The 15,872-nt window shown below is 42.0% G+C and overlaps 1 pseudogene; it reads left to right on the top strand.

Annotated features, from left to right (window-relative positions):
- The first annotated feature begins 4,604 nt into the window (after positions 1-4,604).
- Positions 4,605-15,872, top strand: part of LOC121450301 — a 66,680-nt pseudogene continuing 55,412 nt past the window's right edge.

The following is a 15,872-nucleotide window of genomic DNA, read 5'->3' as shown; positions in this document are numbered from 1 at the left end:
CAGGCTGACCAGTTCAGCTACCAACCTGATGGAGGAAGGTCATTGGCTAATAAAGGCACTGCCCTGGCCCATTTTATTGGTTAGAGGATAGGTGGGAGGAGAAAACAGGACAGGACACTGGGAGGAAGAGGAAGTGAGGTCAGAGACTCGAAAGCTCTCCTCTCAGCAACAGACGCCTGAGAGAGACGCCATGCCCCGCTCCCGGGATGAAGCTCCGACCCAGGATGGACATAGGCTAGAATCTTCCCGGTAAGCGCACCTTGGGGTGCCACACACAGATGATTAGAATGGGCTAAATTAATATGTGAGAATTAGCCTAGAAGAGAATGGGCCAAGCAGTGTTTAAAAGAATACAGTTTCCGTGTAATTATTTTGGGGCATAAGCTAGCCGCCGAGCAGGCAGCCGGGGTGCTGGGGACGCAGCCCCGCTGCCCCTACTACTTCATATGGCGCCCACGTGGACAACTGCTTCCACATAAAGCCTGAGACAGCTTGGGAAGTAATTCTAGAACAAAATGAAAGCATTGTGCCTGGTTTCTTGGTAGCAGCAATTTCTCGGTTCTACTCTGCTTGCTAGAGGCAAACAAGCACCTCATCTAAGAGAGGCTTCCTGACTCAGCTTTAACTGCAAAGCCTGCAGCTCATTAAGAGGTCCTGCCACGAAACACTTAAACGGTGTTGACGAAAAGCTGAACGCATGCTTTTCGGTTTTCAACTGTAGCAGGAAAAAAGCTGTGCCGTTTAAAAATGCCAGCTTTCTGGGCCATCCTGCCAGGGCAAACTCTGACTGTTTGAGGCAGGAGGGCCGGCTACCGAGAGAGGACTTGAGTGTTGTCTGTTGTAGCTCACTTGCTGGCAGGGACTTTGAAATGCCATACAGTTGTTGCAGTAAACATGGCTACAGCCTGTACATCCGCCATGAGGCTGGAAAGCTAAGGAATGGACTGGATCTAGCTGGCAAAGCCACGCCTTTAATCCTACCCATATTGCTCAGTAATTTAAAGGCTCGTGTGGTCAGAAAAAGAGAGATATACAGTAAAGAGAGATTCAAAGACAAAATTTTTAAATGGTTTACTGTGTGTTAAAAATATATGAAGACTAAAAGTTGAAGTTCTTAAAGTAAAAAACAAAAAAAGGAAGAGAGTTGTTGTGTGTGATAGCACACGCCTTTAATCCCAGTGCCTAGAAGGCAGAGGCAAACAGATCTCTGTGAGTTCAAGGTGTAGTAGCTTACACCTTTAATCCCAATGCCTGGGAGGCAGAGACAGGCGGATCTCTGAGAGTTCAAAGACAGCCTGGTCTACAGAGTTACTTCAGGTCAAAGATACAGAGAACCTGTCTCAAAAAGCAAAGAGTTAAAAGTAAAAATAAACAAAATAGAGGTTAAAACAAAGCTGCACAAAGATGGAAAATACACAGAGAATTTTGATACTGTATGCTATTATGCTCTCTTTAAATTGTTTGAATGCTGAGGAAGGAGCAACAGCTGCTAAAAGATATTTATTTATAAATGCTGCTAAACTAATCCAACATAGATATTATGATGCCTTGACTTTGAAATTGGGATCTAAGGACATGATGCTTTGGAAAGGAGTTTCTTATTTTGTTTTCACAGAGGATGAGACGCTGTTCATTTCTTCTATTCCAATTTGGTATGATGGACCACGCCCTCCTGAAGGGTTGGTGTGAACGCCTTCAAAAATTTGCTTCGCTCAACTGCCAACTGAGATGAAACTAGCACACAGGTTATACCATGAAAGACCTAATTAACGATGCCCCCATTCAGCAGGAAGCAGTTTGGAGAGAAATAACTGCGCCCATATTCCCAAAAAAATGTTTATAAGTGTTCTTTTACATTTAAAGGGGATATGATATAGGTATGAATAATTTGCATTAGTATAGATTTTGCTTTATTGATAGAGATTTACGGTCAATTTTGTTATATATATAAGCGTTTCTGATTTTGATTAAGGTATTGTGATTGTATAGTTCATTTAAATATGTATTGTATAATTAAGAAATATAGGTTGTTAATGGATAATCATCAATAATAGTAAAGCTTGTAGTCATGTTAGTTAGATTTTCTAGATATATAGAGATATATTTTAGAAAGACATTCTTCATGTCTTTCAAAGATTACAGAATAGGACATTTAATGTTTTAATAACTGAGGACTTTTCATGACAATGAGACACTCTGCTCCTGGCAGCACCAATGTACTTCAAGAGGAAGATGGGCATCGAAGAGGCTCGTTATGGAGATTGATAGCCATTTGGGCAAGAAACTGCTCTTGCCTGGACTATTGCATAAACTGGACGCAGAGAACCCGCAGAGAGAGGACTACTGAACTTGCCTAAAGGTGAGATGATCTTTCAGGGTTTCTGATTCATGAGAGAGTCTGCAAGACATTCTTCAGGACAAGCAGATAGTGACTGCCTTTGGAATTTCCTGCTTGATGAAAATGTCTGCTGGATACTATGGGCCTGAAGGCTGAAGATGGATGCCCCAACGATACAAAAGAACTTTGGGTGACTGTCCAGGCAGCGAGATGTCTTTGTCATTTCTAGAGTTTGAAGTTTCTTAGTTCTTGTTTACTTAGGTAATATTATATCTTTCTGGAGTCTTTGATGCAGTTAAGAATAGTTAGTTATAGTTATAGTTTTCCTTAGTTATGATAAAGATTATTGTAACTTTTACTTGATAACTGTTTTGTCATATGTAATTTTGCTATGTTAAAGTTAAAGCCTTTTTTTTTGTTTGTTTGTTTAAACTGAAAAAGGGGAAATGATGGAGGAAGGTCATTGGCTAATAAAGGCACTGCCCTGGCCCATTTTATTGGTTAGAGGATAGGTGGGAGGAGAAAACAGAACAGGACACTGGGAGGAAGAGGAAGTGAGGTCAGAGACTTGAAAGCTCTCCTCTCAGCAACAGACGCCTGAGAGAGACGCCATGCCCCGCTCCCGGGATGAAGCTCCGACCCAGGATGGACATAGGCTAGAATCTTCCCGGTAAGCGCACCTTGGGGTGCCACACACAGATGATTAGAATGGGCTAAATTAATGTGAGAATTAGCCTAGAAGAGAATGGGCCAAGCAGTGTTTAAAAGAATACAGTTTCCGTGTAATTATTTTGGGGCATAAGCTAGCCGCCGAGCAGGCAGCCGGGGTGCTGGGGACGCAGCCCCGCTGCCCCTCCTACTTCACCAACCAGATCCACATCCTGGGCCTTGGGTTGGCCCACCCTAACATCTACCCTGTCCAAATCTATGACCTGCTGGAGAACATGAAGGCACTGATCCTACAACCCCAGGATTTCCATGATTCAGGGCAACAGCAGGATCTGAGGAGTTTCAGCGAGGGTCCAGTGATGCTGTGCCAGAGACCTTGAACTGACCCATGACTCACTACCATGAACATTTTGTGGGTGGGACTGATTGGCCAACAAGGGATATATTGTGTGACACACTACAACACCCAGGGCCACTAGGATAAATGAAGAGGTGTTGGAAATGAGGATTGAGGTGGGGTTTTGTGTGTTTTGTTTTTAATTGACTTGGTGGGATTCTTTTGGTGGGATTCTTTTGGAGGATGCTGCAGGGGGAAGGAGAAGGATATGGAGGGAGTAGGAGGCAAGTGGGATTGCAGTATGATGTCAAATTCTCAAAGAATCAAGAATTGTGTTAATTTTTTTTTTAAAAAAGCACAAAAGGAAAAAATAGTTTCATCTCATTTTAAAAAAATAGATGGCATCTCTTGTGGAGTATTCATCACAAAAAGGCAAGGTCAGTAGCAGACTTTCTCAGAACTATATGGACTTGCTAGATTAGGCCTTTTAGTTTTGGCAGGCAGTGCTGTCTGTTACACCCAAATTAATGGGATTCCCAAAAAACACAATGGAGTTTGCACTTGTATTTATTCAAATTTAAGCTTGGATTCTCCATCTGTTCAACACAATGGTTGAGAGCAAAGAGTGCCAAGCTCAGTTGGGATAGGGTAGGGTTTTGTTTTTTTTTTTATCATAGATGTTGGGGTGAGGGGATTTCCAGAGTTCCAAGACCCTGATTGGCTGACATTTGCCTAGGGGTCTTAGCAAATGGAGAATAGATGAGTCCTGGGCTATCTCATCTAATGGTTGGACCGTCAGGTATTTCCCTTTAGATGTTGGCTCTCCCTGGGTGGTGTCAGCTTATGGCCTTTCCTGGAACCTGGTGCTGCAGCCTGCCATGGCAGCTGTGTGACCAGCTGGGCCCCACATGGCCTGGACTGTCCCTTTAAAAGACAAACCTCCCACTCCCAATCTCCCCCTCCCCAATGAAGCAAGCCGATCTCACACTTCCATCCTTTTTCTGAAGAGGTAGCCTCTGCCTCTCCCTTCCCCCTCTTCCTCTTTACTCTATCCCTCTTCTCTTTCTCTTTTCCCTGCATAACCACCTTACCCTTAGAACCTTCCCAATACCCACTAAATAAACTCTACCCAAGCTCTATCTACATGGTGCATTTGCCTGTCTCCTACCTGCTGCAGCCTGGGTTATCAGCTCCATAAATCATAACATTGGTGCCTGACTCAGCCAGACTCTCTCCATGTTCCCTCCCACCCACGGGCACATGGGGATCCTGGACTCAGACCACTTCCCAACTTCCTGTATCTGCTCCATCACTGCACACTACGCACAACACCCTAAAAAGGTAAGGTCCCCTTCTCCAAGTCAGCTCCCGCTGACATTCATCTCTGGTAATTATTCCCCATAGCTGAGGACTGGGATCTCATTTCTCATCTAGGATTATTATCCCTTGGGCCAACTCTGGGTGATCCTGGTCCCCACCCTCTGTGCTGATGAGTTAGGATGCTTGGCCAGTTTGCTTGATCCTCACATTTTAGGGATGCCTAGAATATTTTACTATTGGATCTCATCTCTTGTCCCTCCCTCGGCTCTGGGAAATGGCCTACATACCCCTTAAACAACCTAAATTGGCCTCATAATGGCAGACCCCCAACATGGGAGTTTTCTAATTTCTATCAGCAAACAGGCAGATGGAAAAGTTTCTACCCAGTCATACTAAACTTTGTCTTGCCGACTTCTCACGCTGGTCTGCTTTTCCCTCCTCTGGGCTGCCTCCCACCACAGCCAAGCCTGTCCGGGCTGGGATCTCGGGCAGGAGCCAGCAAGGCTGGTTGGGTCACTACCCTTATTGCCTGCACCCACTGCCACTGCTGCTGTTCAGCCCTCAGATGCCACCAGCCATCAGGGTGGGCACAGTGGGCCCTGCCTGGGGCAGGATCTATGTCTCTATCTGTTCTGTCCCTACCATTCAATGGAGCAGGTCCCTGTTCTCACTCCACCATGACTAAAAGCGCTTAAAAGTTTCCTCTCTACTTCATGTATAAAAGAATGTGAATGGTGTAGCCACATGGATGTGATTTGTTTTAAATGCATGTTGTATGCATCCTATATGTCTCGTTATTTCTGCTTAAAATCCCCACAGTTTCTCCATGCTTTTCACCATGTGACCTTACCACCACTTTCATTAGAGGCAACTGCCGCCATTTTATTTGAGCTTAAATTAGGGAGGAGCCACAGACTCAAAAGTTCTGCCCCTAGCCAATGCTTTGAACAGTTGAAAGAAACTTGCTTTTCTTTAGAGAGAAGCACATGTGCAGTTTTGAAGAAATCTAACAGTGCATAGAAAAGTTTTTTAAAAAAACGTCTTTCACAGAAAGCATGTGTTGCTATAAAGGAAACTCAGGAAACTCAGGATTCTAAAAAGTACATTTTCATGAAAACATGCTTATTATCCCAGAATTCAACATGTGGTTTTTAGAACACGCATGATTGCCAGAGATGACAAAGCATAGCCCCCCTCCATGTGTGGTTCCTGAGATGCAGAAAGCAATTCCCTCCAGGCAACCCAGTGGCAGCTAAGCAAGTGTGTTACTTGAGGGCCAAGGAGAAAGCACCTACATGGCCTGAGGACCATTTTTATGGCCTCAGCATACACATTTAGCAGTGTTACACATGATTCTGTAATTCTGGTATAGGAATTCTACCAGTGTACTTGTTCTTCAAAAGTTTTTTAGTAGAATCCCAAGTTTCCTTTATAGAAACGCATGGTGCTTTCTGTGAAAGAGGCACATTTCTTTTAATTTTTCTATGCACTGGAAACTGGGAAAATGTCATAATGATGTTTCAAAGAATCTTTATACTTCTTGTGAACTGCTTTCCACAGATAATGATTAACCTGTGGCAAGAAAAAAAATTGGATTGGTCTGGGATGTCAAAGGGAATAAATAGGCAGGAACCTGGAAACTCTGTGGGTCCAAGCATGAGTCTGGGACCTCAGAGAGTAAGCCTGAGCCCGGTCCTCTGCAGTTCTGAGTGCAGCTGAGCCAGGAAACTCTGAGGCAGTAGACCAGAGCCAGAGACCTTTACAGGACCAACTTCAAGCCAGGGATTCTTCAGGAGGGAACCAGAATTTACAGAAACAGGTCAAAGCCAATAACCTAGGCCAAAGTAGGCCTGAGGCAAGGAACTACACCTTGCACAGCAAATTCCACAGGAGTGGGACTGAACCAGCTACCTAGGACAGAGGGCCCAAGGAAGCAAGCTCCACTGGGAGCAGAAACCAGGAACAAATTCAGTCCCAGCATCCAACTCAGTCCCAGGACACTGGCAGATCAAGACTGAGCCAGTGACCAGATTCAGACTCAGTGATCTGTACTGGAACAGGTACAGGGGAGTAACCACTGAGCCAGTGAGCCAGAGCCCACTGAGGGTTCAGACATGAATCTGGGACCTTCAAGGGAATAAACCTAAGCCAGAACCCTGGTGGGTCTGAGCGTGAGTCTAGGACCTCCCAGGAACTAGGCCTGAGTCAGGACCTTGGTCAGTCTGAGTGTGAGTGAACCTGGGACCTCCAAGGAAATAGGCAGGAACCAGAGATCCCTGTGGGGGCAGGCATGAGTCAGGACCTCTGTGGGTCCAGACGTTGGACTGGGATATCAAAGGGAATGGGCAGAAACCTGGAACCTCTGCGGGTCTGATGTGAGTCTGGGAACTCTGAGGCAGTAGACCAGAGCCAGAGAAATTTGCAGGACCAACTCCAAGCCAGGACTTCTGCAGGATTTACAGAAACAGGGCAGAGCCCGTAACCTAGGCCAAAGTATGCCTGAGAGCACAAACTCCAAGGGAGCAGAGCAAAGCACAGGAGCACTGAGCTATCTCCATGAACACAGAGTAACCAACGGGGTAACTAGAACTGTGGTACTGACTGTACAACAAGAAACAATCTGACCATTTGGATTCACTGGCACCTAGATTATTCAACAGAATCTCAGACAGCCCCAAGCACTAACCCTAACACTTAACCGCTAACCCCAATCTGAAGAGATGATTAGAAAAGGTAAGAACACATTCAGCACCACAAAGAGCAACACTACACCAGTAAAACCTAAAGACCCTACAACAGTAAGACATGAACAACCAAATATGGATTAAGCAGAAGAAAATGACCTAAAAATAACCTCAAGAGAATGTTTGAAACCCTTGAAGAGGAAATGAGAAATTCCCTTAAAAAATGGAGAAAAAGACAAACAAAAAATTGGAAGACATCAGCAAATAACTTAAAGAAAACCAAGAAAAAGAAAACATATGAAAGAAACTATTCAGGACTTAAAAACTAAAATAGAGGCAATAAAGAAAACATAAGCTGAGGGAATTATAGAAACAAATGAGAAAACAATTAGGAACCATACACACAAGCATGGACAGCAGAATATAGGAGATGGAAGAGAGGATCTCAAGTGTTGAAGATACAATAGAGGAAATAGACTCAATTAAAGAAAATATTAAACCTAACAAAAGCTTAACCCAAAATATCCAAGAAATATGGAACACCATGAAAAGGACAAAAGAATAGGTATAGAAAAAGTTCAACTCAAAAGCGCAGAAAATATATTTAACTCATAGAAAACTTTCCAAACCTAAAGATATGCCTATGAAGATACAAGAAGCTTATGTAACACCAAATAGACTGGATTCAAAATAAAGTCCTCTCGCCACATAATATCAAAACACTAAACAAACAGAGTAAAGAATGAATATTAAGAGCTGTAAAGGAAAAAGGCCAAGTAACATATAAAGGTAGACCTGTCAGAATTACACCTAACTTCTCACTAGAGACAATGAAAGCCAGAAGGTCATGGTCAAGCACAAGCATTATGCAGACATTAACAGGCCATGGATACCAGCCCAGACTACTATACCCAGAAAAAACTGTCAATCACCATAGGACAAAACAAAATATTCCATGACAAATCTAGATTTCACCAACACCTAGCCACAAACCCAGCCCTTCTCAAAATACTAGAAGGAAAACTCCAACCCAAGGAAGATGGCTACACCAACAAAAACACAATTGATGATCTCTTAACAGCGAATCCCAAAGAACACAAATTAACATCGCCAACAATGAAAACTAAATTAACAGAAGACAGAAATCACTGGTTATTAATATCCCTTAATGTGAATGGACTCAACTCACCTATAAAAAAAGCACAGGCTAACAGATTGGATACAAAAACAGAATCCATTCTTCTGCATACAAGAAACACATCTCAACCTCAAAGACAGATATTGTCTCAGAGTAAAGGGTTGGGGAAAAATATACTAATCAAATGGACTTAAGAAACAAGTGGGTGTTGCTATCCTAATATCAAACAATAGACTTAAAAGCTAAAATAATCAAGTCAAAAGAGACAAAGAAGGTCAATTCATATTAGTCACAGGAAATCTCAATACTGAACATTTATGCCCCAAATTCAAGGGCACCATCATATGTGAAAGAAATAGCTCTAAAGCTTCAATCATACATTAAACCCCACCCCCCACACACACACTTAAGAGACTTCAACACTCCCCTCTCACCACTGGACAGGCTAATCAGACAGAAATGAACAGAGAAATAAGGGAACTGACAGATGTTATGACTCAAATGGACTTAGATATCTATAGAATATTCCATCCAAACAAAAGAATATACCTTCTCAGCACCTCATGGAACTTTCTCAAAATTTGACCACATACTCAGTAACAAAACAAACCTCAATGAATAAAAAAAATGGAATAACCCAATGTACCTTATCACCATGGTTTAAAACTTGAAGTCAACAGTAATACTAATTCCAGAAAACCCACAAACATAGAAATTAAGCAATGCTCATCTGAGTCAATGGATCAAGGAAGAAATTAAAGACTTCCTAAAATTCAATGAAAATGACCACACAACATACCCAAATTTATGGGACACAATGAAAGCAATGTTTAGAGGAAAGTTCATAGCACTAAATGCTTACATAAAGAAGCTGGAAAAATCCCACACTAAATTAACAAAACATTTGAAAACTTTAAAACAAAAAACAAACTCACCTAAGAGAACTAGACAGCAGGAAATAATCAAACTGAGAGCTGAAAACAAAATAGAAACAAAGAAAATACAAAGAATCAATGAGACAAAGAGTGGGTTCTTCGAGAAAACACAATAGACAAACCTTTATCCAAACTAACTAAAAGGCAGAGAGAGAGATGGCTGAGTGGTTTTGCCAGTTAAAAAAGCTCACAAAACAGATTAACATAACTTTCAAGTTGTAAAGGTCTAAAGACAAATGCAAGTTATCAAGTTTTTCTCATGCTGCCATTCACAGTCTTTAACATTATCAATAAAATGCTGATAAGCTATTAATCGAACTCTGGAAGAGTACTACCACTAGCAGAAGCTCAAGATTTTAGATATTCTTTGGTCATTTTTTCCCGTTTATTTATTTATTAAAGATTTCTGTCTCTTCCCCGCCACCACCTCCCATTTCCCTCTCCCTCCCCCAATCAAGTCCCCCTCCCTTGTCAGGCCATAGAGCTATCAGGGTTCCCTGCCCTGTGGGAAGTTCAAGGACCGCCCACCTCCATCCAGGTCTAGTAAGGTGAGTATCCAAACTGCCTAGGCTCCCACAAAGCCAATACCTGCAGTAGGATCAAAAACCCACTGTCATTGTTCTTGACTTCTCAGTAGTCCTCATTGTCCGCTATGTTCAGCAAGTCCGGTTTTATCCCAGGCTTTTTCAGACCCAGGCCAGCTGGCCTTGGTGAGTTCCCGATAGAACATCCCCATGGTCTCAGTGTGTGGGTGCACCCCTCGCTGTCCTGAGTTCCATGCTCGTGCTCTCTCTCCTTCTGCTCCTGTTTTGGACCTTGAGATTTCGGTCCGGTGCTCCAAAGTGGGTCTTTGTCTCTGTCTCCTTTCATTGCCTGATGAAAATTAATATTCAGGAGGATGCCTATATGTTTTTCTTTGGGTTCTCCTTATTTAGCTTCTCTAGGATCACTAATTATAGGCTCAGTGTCCTTTGTTTACGGCTAGAAACCAAATATGAGTGAGTACATCCCATGTCCCTCCCATGTCCCTCTTTTTGGGTCTGGCTTACCTCATTCAGGATACTGTTTTCTATTTCCATCCATTTGTATGCAAAATTCAAGAAGTCCTTGTTTTTTACTGCTGAGTAGTACTCTAATATGTATACATTCCATACTTTCTTCATCCATTCTTCCATTGAAGGGCATCTAGGTTGTTTCCAGGTTCTGGCTATTACACACAATGCTGCTATGAACATAGTAGAGCATATACTTTTGTTGTATGATAAGGCCTTTCTTGGGTATATACCCAAGAGTGGTATTGCTGGGTCCAGGGGTAGGTTGATCCCGAATTTCCTGAGAAACTGCCACACTGCTTTCCAAAGTGGTTGCACAAGTTTGCATTCCCACCAGCAATGGATGAGTGTACCCCTTTCTCCACAACCACTCCAGCAAAGGCTATCATTGGTGTTTTTTTATTTTAGCCATTCTGACAGGTGTAAGATGGTATCTTAAAGTTGTCTTGATTTTCATTTCCCTGATCACTAAGGAAGTTGAGCATGACCTTAAGTGTCTTTTGGCCATTTGAAATTCTTCTGTTGAGAATTCTCTGTTCAGCTCAGTGCCCCATTTTATAATTGGGTTGATTAGATTTTTACGGTCTAGTTTCTTGAGTTCTTTATATATTTTGGAGATCAGACCTTTGTCATTTGCGGGACTGGTGAAGATCTTCTCCCAGTCAGTGGGTTGCCATTGTGTCTTAGTGACAGTGTCCTTTGCTTTACAGAAGCTTCTCAGTCTCAGGAGGTCCCATTTATTTAATGAGGCCCTTAATGTGTGTGCTGCTGGAGTTATATACAGGAAGTGGTCTCCTGTGCCCATGTGTTGTAGAGTACTTCCCACTTTCTCTTCTAGCAGGTTCAGCATGTTCGGGCTGATATTGAGGTCTTTAATCCATTTGGACTTGAGTTTTGTGCATGGCGATAGATATGGATCTATTTTCATTCTTCTACAGGTTGACATCCAGTTTTGCCAGCACAATTTGTTGAAGATGCTCTCTTTTTTCCATTGTATACTTTTAGCTCCTTTATCGAAAATCAGGTGTTCATATGATTGTGGGTTAATGTCAGGGTCTTCTATTCGATTCCATTGGTTAACTTCTGTTTTTATGCCAATACCAAGCTGTTTTTAATACTGTAGCTCTGTAATAGAGTTTGAAGTCAGTGATGGTAATGCCTCCAGATGATCCTTTATTGTATAAGATCGTTTTGGCTATCCTAGGTTTTTTGTTTTTCCATATAAAGTTGATTATTGTCTTCTCCATATCTGAAGAATTTTGATGGGAGTTTGATGGGGATTGCATTGAATATATGGATTGCTTTTGGTAGAATTGCCATTTTTACTATGTTGATCCTCCCAATCCAAGAGCAGGGGAGATCCTTCCATTTTCTGGTGTCCGCTTCAATTTCTTTCTTCAAAGACTTAAAGTTCTTGTCATATAGATCTTTCACTTCCTTGGTCAGAGTTACCCCAAGATATTTTATGTTATTTGTGGCTATCGTGAAAGGTGATGCTTCTGATTTCCCTCTGTTTCCTTATCCTTAGTGTATAGGAAGGCCACTGATTTTTTGGAGTTGATCTTGTATCCTGCCACATTACTAAAGTTGTTTATCAGCTGTAGGAGTTCTTTGGTAGAGTTTTTGGGATCACTTATGTATACTATCATATCTGCAAATAATGAAAGCTTAACGTCTTCCTTTCCAATACAAATCCCCTTGATCCCCTTATGTTGTGTTATTGCTAGAACTTCAAGCACTATATTGACAAGGTATGGAGAGAGTGGACAGCCTTGTCGTGTTCCTGATTTTGTTGGGATGGCTTTTGAGTTTTTCTCCGTTTAATTTAATGTTAGCTGTCGGCTTGCTATAACTAGCTTTTATTATATTTAGGTATGACCCTTGTATCCCTAGCATCTAATGAAATGATCATATGGTTTTTTTCTTTCAGTTTATATGGTGGATTACATTGATAGATTTGTGTAGGTTGAACCAGCCCTGCATCTCTGGGATGATGCCTACTTGATCATAATGGATAATTTTTCTAATGTGTTCTTGGATTCGGTTTGCCAGTATTTTGTTGAAAATTTTTGCATCGATATTCATGAGTGAGATAGGCCTGTAATTCTCTTTCTTGGTTGGGTCTTTGTGTGGTTTTGTTATCAGGGTAACTGTAGCTTCATAAAAGGAATTTGGCAATGACTCTTCTGTTTCTATATTGTGAAATACATTAAGGAATATAGGTATTAGCTCTTCTTGGAAGTTCTGGTAGAATTCTGCAATGAAACCATCTGGTCCTGGGCTTTTTCTGGAAGGGAGATTTTTGATAACAGTTTGTAGTTCTTCGCGACTAACAGGTCTATTTAGATCGTTCAGCTGGTCTTGGTTTAGCTTTGGTATATGGTACTTATCTAAAAAAACTGTTCATTTCTTTCGTATTTTCCAGTTTTGTGGCATACAATGATTCTCTGAATTTCCTCTGTCTGTGGTTATGTCTCCCTTTTCATTTCTGATCTTATTTATTTGCGTGTTCTCTCTCTGTTGTTTAGTTTGGATAGGGGTTTGTCGATCTTGTTGATTTTCTCCAAGAACTAACTTTTTGTTTCATTGATTCTTTGGACTATTTTCTGTGTTTCTATTTTGTTGATTTCCGCCCTCAGTTTTATTATTTCCAGTCTTCTGCTCCTCCTGGGCTCATCCGCTTCTTTTTTTTCTAAAGCTTTCAGGTGTGCTGTTAAGTCCCCGATGTATGCTTTCTCCGTTTTCTTTAAGTGGGCACTTAGTGCTATGAACTTTCCTCTTAGCACTGCTTTCATCATGTCCTATAGGTTTGAATATGTTGTCTCTTTATTTTGATTAAATTCAAGGAAGATTTTAATTTCTTTCTTAATTTCTTCCTTGACCCAGGTGTGGTTCAGTAGTTGACTGTCCAGTTTCCATGAGTTTGTTGGCTTTCTGGGGGTAGCATTGTTGTTGCCTTCTAACTTTAACCCATGGTGATCTGATAAGACACAGGTGGACACTGATATTTTTTTGTATCTGTGGAGGTTTCCTTTGTTTCCAAGTATGTGGTCAATTTTCGAGAAGGTTCCATGAGCTGCAGAGAAGAAGGTATATTCTTTCCTATTTGGGTGGAGTGTTCTATAGATGTCTGTTAAATCCATTTGCTTTATTAGCTCCAATAATTCTCTTAATTTTCTATTAGGTTTCTGTCTGATTGACCTGTCCATTGGAGAGAGAGGTGTATTGAAGTCTCCTACTACTAGTGTGTGTGGTTTGATGTCTGCCTTGTGTTCTAGTAATATTTCTTTTACATAAGTAGGTGCTTTTATTATTAGGGGTGTGGATATTCAGGATTGAGACTTCATCCTGATGAATTGTTCCTGTTACGAGTATAAAGTGTCCATCTCGATTTCTTCTGATTGATTTTAGTTTGAAGTCAGTTTTGTTAGAAATTAGTATGGCCACACCTGCTTTTTTCTTAGGACCATTTTATTGAAACACCTTTCTCAACCCTTTACTCTGAGTAGCTGCCTGTCTTTGTGGTTGAGATGTGTTTCTTTCAAACAGCAGAATGTTGGATCCTGTTTTCGTATCCAATCTCTTAGCCTGTGCCTTTTTATAGGTGAATTGAGCCCATTAATATTAAGTGATATTAATGACCAGTGGTTGTTTACTCCGGTTATTCTTATTGTTTTTGGTAGTAGAGTTTGTGTGTCTCCCTTCTTTGAGTTGTGCTGGTGAAGGGTCGTTAGATGTCTGAATTATTGTAGGCAGTGTTGGCAATGTTGGGTTCCTTGGGTTGCGATTTTCCTTCTATTACTTTCTGTAGGGCTGGATTTGTGGCTACGTATTTTTTAAATTTGTTCTTATCCTGAAATGTCTTGTTTTCTCCATTGATAGTGAACATTAGCTTGGCTGGGTGATGAGAATTTGTTGGCTTTGCAGTTTTCTTTGACCAGTGCGTTTATTTCTCTGTGGTGTCCTCAGAATCTGAGATTCTTTCTTCTATCTCTTGTATTCTATTGATCCACCACTGCGCCTGTCCCCAGCGTCTGCCTGCGCTCTTTGTTCATTTTCTAAAGATACTTTTCATTGTGCAAAAACACCTGTCAGTCATTCTGGCATAAATATGCTGCTGTTTACACAATGCATGCGTCTAAAACTTATGTTTTCACAAAAACTCAGAATTCTTGGGAGTTCCAGGCAGCTGAATTGAAGGATTCACCTTAGACAGGTCAAATATACCTCTCTTAATACCTTCCCTTAATGACTAGAACCTAACAAAAAATGTTTTCTTCATAAACTTAACCTGTTCTCTGCTCTGCCAACACTTCACCAGGTCCAAGAGATACCATACTGATGTGATCCAGCTGCCCTCACTCCCCCTGACAGCAGAACATCCTTGTGGTCTGTAATTGACAAGGATGTTTGTGTTCTTTCTGGCCAGTGGGTCTCCACAGAAGCAGTAGAGTTATAAAAGGTTGCTAGGCAAAAGAAAGGTTGCTGTTCTTCCACCTGAAAAGAAGCCTTCGTGTCTCAATCCTGGCACACACACCCCCCCCCCCGGCCAGTCTTGGCATCCAGGCTGCACTGGCTGCAGCACCAGACCATTCCAAACCACACTTCCTGGACAGAAGCAAAACAACCAGATAGCTCAGGAAGTGACCAGAACCCCAGCTTTCTCAGGTCCCCAAGGCTGATGCACACAAATTAGCAGGAAGCAGTCATAAAAACTCAATGCCCTAGTCGCCTTAACCTTTCATGCCTAACTCCTTGCCTTTTTATTATAAGAGAAAGACAGAAATGTTATTATAATCTGCTAGCCTGCCTTGTCACCATGGTACCCTGTCCCTTTAAGAGACAAGTCCCTCCCACTCCCCCTTCCCAATGAGGCAAGCTAATCTCTTGCCTGCCTCCTCTTCCTCTTTCCTTGTCTTCCTTCTGAAGTAGTCTCTGCCTCTCCCTTACCCCTCCTTCCTCTTCTCTCTGCCCCTCTCTTCCTCTTCCCTGCATAACTCCCTTACCCTTATACCCTTCCCAATACCCACTAAAACTATACCCAAGCTACCACCACATGGCATATCTGTCTCCCAGCTGCTGTGGCCTTGGGTCACCCACTCCATAAATCACTCATGGGCCCCATTACATGTGACCAGGCTGCCCTGGGTTCCACATAGATGTACTGAGTTTACAGTCTGCATAGCACTTCCATCATGGAGTCAGTTGTGCTAAGGTCTGGGGCCCTATTATAGTGTCTTACATGGCTCTCACAAGAAAGGTGGGATTGGGAGATGGCTCTGTTGGTAAGTGTTTGCTGTACAAGCCTGAGAACCTGAGCTCTGTCTCCAGATCATTCAGAGCTGGAAACAGTGGAATGAATTGTAATGCCAGCACTGGGGAGGCAGACACACATTCCA

This window comes from Microtus oregoni, unplaced genomic scaffold (assembly GCF_018167655.1).
Source record: "Microtus oregoni isolate MIOR12 unplaced genomic scaffold, Mior012 000007F_ref0000211, whole genome shotgun sequence".
Classification (NCBI taxonomy): Eukaryota; Metazoa; Chordata; class Mammalia; order Rodentia; family Cricetidae; genus Microtus; species Microtus oregoni.
This window is presented reverse-complemented; position numbering and strand designations above follow the sequence as displayed.